Raw genomic sequence first — 6,958 nt, 5'->3', positions numbered from 1 at the left:
ATTCCTCAACCTTGAACTGAATGTGGAATTCTGCAATCAGACAACAAAGACCAACTACAGTTGGCACTCTGTATTCACAGACTTTTTACCCATGGATTCAACCATTCATGAGTCGAAAATGTTCCAAAGTAATATAAATTCCAAAAGAAACCTTTTTTTTTGCCATTTTATATAAGGGACACCATTTCACTATGCTGCTGCATTTAATGAGATGAGCATCCACATATTTCAGTATCCATGGGGTATCTTGGAACCAAACCCAAGTAGATATCAAGGGCCCACTGTACTTCTGTTGGAAAACTTATACATCTACTGTATAAGACACCAATAGGATTCTGGCCAAATATTTATTTATTTATTTCTCTCTCTCTCTCTTCTTTTATCCCATCCTAGGACCTATGTTAACTCACAATGCAGCTTAACACAAAAATATATATACTGGTAATAAGTTTTTTAAAAATAAGATCAATTCTTTTTTATTAAAAAGCACTAACTTAAAATGGTTAAAGCATTACAATAAGGTAAAATATATATAGGGTGATTCTATATTAAATAATTCATCTACAGCAACCAGTTAATAGCTGAAAGCCTATCTCAATAAAAAGGCCTTTGCCAGCCAGTAGAAGGAGAGTAGAAAGAGGGTCAGCCTAGCCTACCATTTAAGAGAATTCCACTGCTTGGGACCAGCTACCAAGTAGTCCAATTCTAAATATAAAGTATTTTGATATTAAGCATTTTACTTTGGTATGCTTTTGGGCCTGAGAACTGCATTATAAAATTTGAAGAGCTGCAAAATTTGAAAGGGTATGTGCGTTCTGGTCTGGAAGTGCAAATTGGATCAAGTTACTTTGAAATGGGGACTAAATAAAATAATTGAGCTAGGGATGTAAATATTCAACTATTTCATATTCACATGTGAGAATAAATTACTGTGATAGCTTTCCCCTCAGCTGTGGGAGAAAACAGATAGTCCTCCACAGGATTTTCCATCCCAGCATCTGAAATGAATGCACAAGAATTATCCTTCTGAAGGAAATACATTGTAAAACACAATGAAAAACATGTTTCTCCATATTCAATGGGGAAAACAGGTATCCTGTGCAGGAATCTGTGTTTTCTCTGCAGGGATCAGTGTTTTCTGTGCACAGAAAAAAGAGCATACGGGTTGGACATTTTCTTTGGAAAAATAATGTTTCTATAACATGCCGGGGACATTTGACTCCATGAGAAAATTGTGGAAAATTCTCACTGGGCTATTGTCCTTCCCAGTGGCATTTTCCACTTGTCAGAAAATTTTGACCTGGAAATAAATAATTATGAATATTATTTTAATCGCTATTCTGAACATCTTTATTGGAGGGGCCTGAATAGTAGACAATGTTCAGAATTTTGCTGGTGTCTTGCCATGTGTAAGTTTCCCTGAAGAAATGGTTGAAAATTTTGTCTGATACAGAATGGCTGCAGTTAGTTCACATTTGTGGAAACACAACTGTGCATGTATAGCACCTGTAGCTTATTGGTTTGGTCCATAAGGTGGCAGAACCCTAAAAGAGGAGTTGTTATTAGCTGAGTTTAGAAAAAGAGGGAAAACTGTAGAGGAGAGGATCCATAGCTATCAGGGATAAGGATTAGGCTCTTTTCACTTTGAATAAGGTAGCAGGATTTTAAATTAAGTATTTAGGAAGGGACAAAAAGGGTAAATTATTTATAGTGGAATTTCTGTCACATGTTTGCACCTTTGTTCTATCTTTTATTTAGGGCTTTAAAATTTGTCTCCAAGGTTACTTGCTGTATTACTGAGCAGTACGTACAGAACATTTCTGTAGTCAAGTCCTACACATCATTGGATGCATGGAATTTTGGGATGTTGGATATGTGTTTAATTTAATATATAATTTGTTGTATTGTTGATATATGTGACTTACATTAACTTAATTTTTTATGGAGTATCCACATGGCCAGAAGAGGGGCTAGCTTACACGAATGACTCTTGAACAACACCTGAATTAAGAATAACAACATCTTGACAAAATGCAGGCTTGGGACTAACACTGTCATATCTTTTTTCTTCTATATGATTTTTAACATCTTTGCCTGATGTTGAAGCCAATGGAGCATTTTGGCTGGCCAATAAAGGTGTCACAATTTTGTGGGTTTTGGGTGTTACGATACTTAAATTGTGATATGCATTTATGATTGGCCCCATAGACCCCCTGAAAAGGTGCACATATAATGCCATTGTATGTGCTGATCCATATCCACATAAGATGCCCACTGGGTTGCACATTCATTTGTGCATGCAATAGTGCAACACTGTTATTCAACATTAGGCTTGTGTATCACAATCAATGATTAACTCCACATGAAGAGATCTTTAGTATGCATTCCCAAATGTGGAATCTTTGCCAATACAGAGCAAGACAAATCAAGAATCTGAGGATACCTCTTGAGCAATGTTTTAAAAAAAAATACTTGGAGGAACCCCTGGTTATGCTAGCCTATGTCACCAAGATGATTCTGGCCATCAGGATTCTGGCGATCTATGTTACATAGATGGACCCATGTTCAGTCCCTGGCATCCCCAGGCAAATGCTTTCAAGTAATAAATAGGTTTAGAGAATGACTTATACAGACCGAGACATGAGACACCCTTGACTCTTTCATTTGATTCTTTCACTAGTTTTTTTTTAAAAAAAGTGGGTTGTGGGGGGTGTTTTGTTGTTTTTTTTTTTTTGGGGGGGGGGAATATGTGCTTTCCCTGAGTATATGATCCCAGAGGTGAGGCTTCTGATCAGTCATTGGGGGGATTCAGACTGGCAGAAAGGGGTGACGAGATGCCACCCCTTTCTACCCCGGATGGAGGCCGCAGCAGACAAACGGCATGATCTCTGGGAGGCGCACTCGCACACAATCATGACATCCATGTGGCACAGCGCTGCTTGGGCACTGCGCCGCATGGCCATCATCATTTCGTGCCCCATGTGGATGGGGCATGGCAAGATGGTGCCTGTGCAACAATAGTAGGGCTGGGCATGTTTGGATGCCCAGCCCTACCTGACCCTAATTTTGGTCCCAGGCCGGCGCAAAATGCTGGTCTGTACCAAGCCATTGACTAGCTTGGAGGTAGAGCTAGCAGCCGCTAGCTCTATATTACTGCTGCTTCAGTCTTTGGAGCTCAGTCTCTAAGGGCCAACAGTATAGTCATATCAATAAGAGTTATTACAGCCTGAAAGAGATGAAAAAATAACTGCAGGGATAGAGGTGGGGGGAATCTGTCATTGTCTGCTAAAAAGTGTGTGCAATGTTTGCCTTCCTGCCAGAAAATCTCTCTGACTACACTTGCAGCAAGTGCCAGCTGGTGGTTCTCTTGGAAGAGAAGGTCAACACATGGTAGCTATGTGCTGAGATTCTTCAATGCATCAGAAAACAAGAGGACTTCCTGGATAGAGAAGAGGGAGAATTGATCGTACAGAACCAAGAGGAAGAAACTGTCAATGAAAATAAAGAGGGCTGTAGCACAGAGATCACAACTCCCTTGTTGCAACAGTTTCACTGGCTGCCAGTCTATTTCCAAGCACAATTCAAAGTGTGGTTTTGACCTATAAATTCCTATAGGCTCAGGGCCATGTTTTGAGATCTGTTGTGTAGGCACTGCTCTCGCTCTCAGTACCTTTATAGGTAGATCTAGTAGGAACATGGAAGAGTGTCTTCTCAGTGGGTGCCTACAGATTTTGGAACTCTCTTCCCAGAGGAATTAGACTGGTACCCTCTCTATTTTGCAGACAACTAAAGCCTTTTCTATTTTGACAGGCATTTGATCAGTGTGTATATAAGGCCAGTCTCATCTACACATACACTGGACACTACTAAGTTTTGTCCCAGTATATGTGTGTGTGCGTGTGTGTGCAATGATATATGTTTTAAACCAGTTTTAATTGTTTTTACTCTCTAATGCTGCTTAAACTTCTATATCTTATGAATTTTTAACTATGTATGTTTAATCTTATCATAAGCCGCCAAAATATCCTAAACACAAGAGATCCCATTTAAACTTGGAAGCAAATCAGGGTTATAGAATCATAGAATCATAGAGTTGGAACAGACCACAAGGGCCATCCTGTCCAACCCCCTGCCATGCAGGAACTCTCAGTCAAAGCATCCCCGACAGATGGGCATCCAGCCTCTGTTTAAAGACCTCTAAGGAAGGAGACTCCACTACACTCCGGGGGAGTTTGTTCCACTGTTGAACAGCCCTTATTGTCAGGAAGTTCCTCCTAATGTTGAGGTGGAATCTCTTTTCCTGTAGCTTGCATCCATTGCTCCGGGTCCTAGTCTCTGGAGCAGCAGAAAACAAGCTATCTCCCTCCTCAATATGACATCCCTTCAAATATTTAAACAGGGCTATCATATCACCTCTTAACCTTCTCTTCTCCAGGCTAAACATCCCCAGCTCCCTAAGTCGTTCCTCATAGGACATGGTTTCCGGACCCTTCACCATTTAGATCTCCCACCTTTGGACACTCTCCAGTTTCTCAATGTCCTTTTTGAATTGTGGTGCCTAGAACTGGACACAGTATTCCAGGTGGAGCCTGACCAAAGCAGAATACAGTGACACTATTACTTCCCTTGATCTAGACACTGTACTTTTATTGATGCAGCCTAAAATTTCATTGGCCTTGTTAGCTGCTGCATCACACTGTTGACTCATGTTCAACTTGTGGTCTACTTGGACTCCTAGATGCCTTTAATACATAGTCCCATTCAGCCAGGTGTCCCCCATCCTATATCTGTGCATTTCAATTTTCTGCCCTAAGTGCAGTACCTTACATTTCTCCATGTTGAAATTCATTTTGTTAGCTTTGGCCCAGCTTTCTAGTCTATTCAGGTCATTCTGAAGTTTGATTCTGTCCTCAAGGGTATTAGTTAATTTGGTGTCACCTGCAAATGTGAAAAGCATGCCCCCAATTCTGTCATCCAAGGCATTGATAAGGATGTTGAATAGCACTGGGCCCAGGACTGAACCCTGTGGGACCCCACTGGTCACTTCTCTCCAGGATGAAAAGGAGCCATTGTTGAGCACCCTTTGGTTTTGGCAGGTCAACCAATTACAGATCCATGTAATAGCTACCTTGTCTAGCCCACATTTTATTTTTTATTTTTTTATTTAGTATTTTTGAGATTTTACAAAAACAAAACAGATTTATCTACTTTCCATACATATACATACTTTTATATCTTAGTCATTTTTTTTTACAAAACCCCCTAAATATCCCCTCAGTGCACCCCACCCTTGGAGCCATTCCTGTCTTTATACTCCATCCAAAATTTTAACTCCTCCTGTGGAGGTAATTTTCCATCTTCTTTTCTTAGTACATTTTCAATAAATTTTTTTCATCTTTCATCAAAATCATTTCTTTTCCATAATCCTTTTTTTTACTTTCAATTTACATGTTAATTTGTCATTAATTGCTAAGTTCCAAACTTCTTTATACCAATCCTCCAATTTCACATTTATTTTTGTTTTCCAATTTCTTGCTATAATTAATCGCGCAGCAGTAAAGAAATTTCTTACAAGGTTTTTTTCTTCTTTCCATTCTACTTCATTGTATATTGATAACAATACTATATTTGGTTTTCTATCTATCTTTATATTCATAATATTTTCTATCTCTCATATTACTATTTCCCAAAATTTTTGTACGTATTTACATTGCCACCACATATGTATATATGATCCTACATCCTGGCAACCTCTCCAACAATATTTTGAATTCTCTTTGTTTATATTATGTAGTCTCGCTGGTGTCAAATACCATTTCCAAATCAATTTATAATAATTTTCCTTAATTCGCACCGATAAATTTTTCAAATGTATTTGTTCCCAAATCTTATTCCATTCATTATCACAAATTTTACATCCTAATTCATCTCCCCATATTTCTTTTAAAATAGTTTGATTTAATTTTTACCTTTTATTGTCCATTAATATTTTATAAATTTTACTAGTTATACCTTTCATATTTTCATTTCCCTCCATTTCTTTTCCTTTCTGAACTATTTGTTCAAATTGGCGGGTTACAAACCGCCACTTGGGACGTCCTCAGGACGTCCCAGTTTAAAAAAGGGGTGTCTCTTCCAGACGCCCCTCTTCCTGTTACGGACTCTGTCCGTAACAAATGGCGGCGGCCGTTCCACACAGCCGCCGCCATCTTGACGTAACGGACGCTGTGCGTCCGCACATCACGCGGTGCTAATGATGTCGCGAGTGCGCCATTGGCGCCTCGCGGCGTCATGAGTGCGACGCCAGAAGAAGCTCCATTTTGGAGCTTCTTTTTTGCTCCGTAAGGGAGCCGTGCGGTTTGGCTGCGGCGGCTCCCTTACGGAGCAAACAGCAGCGCCGGGAGACCGCCTCAAAGCGGCGGTTTGTAACGCCTCTAAGTGTATATTTTCCTTTTTCTATATTTTTCTTCCAATTTTTAAACCATTGTTCTATATTTGCATAAAATGTAACCAAGACATATTTATCCCCCTAAGTTTTTATTTTATATTTTCTTTTCCTATTTTTAATTCCATCCAATTTTCCATTTTATCTATTTTCCTTTCCTTTAATTCTTTATCTAATAAGTCTTTTAAATTTTTTGGGAAGGATTTTTCCATTATTATTGGTGTTATCATTGAGTTTTCATTCATTAATCCTTTTTTATATTTATTCCAAATTTCTAATATATTTTCCATAAATGGGTTTTCAATTTCTTTAATTTCTTTCCTACTAATTTCCTTAAAGAAAAGTTGAGAGCTTTGAAAAATGGCTGCCAAAGTGAGTTCAGTGACCTGCATTGGAGCCGGGCTGTACCCCGATGGCGGTTTTGAGGTGAAAAGCCATGCGATAACACCATGAATGAAGACTGAATTCAGCAGCAGTAAGACACTTTATTTAGCTGTGTGATAATCTCCTATA

The sequence above is a fragment of the Sceloporus undulatus genome, chromosome 4 (assembly GCF_019175285.1).
Source record: "Sceloporus undulatus isolate JIND9_A2432 ecotype Alabama chromosome 4, SceUnd_v1.1, whole genome shotgun sequence".
Classification (NCBI taxonomy): domain Eukaryota; kingdom Metazoa; phylum Chordata; class Lepidosauria; order Squamata; family Phrynosomatidae; genus Sceloporus; species Sceloporus undulatus.
This window is presented reverse-complemented; position numbering follows the sequence as displayed.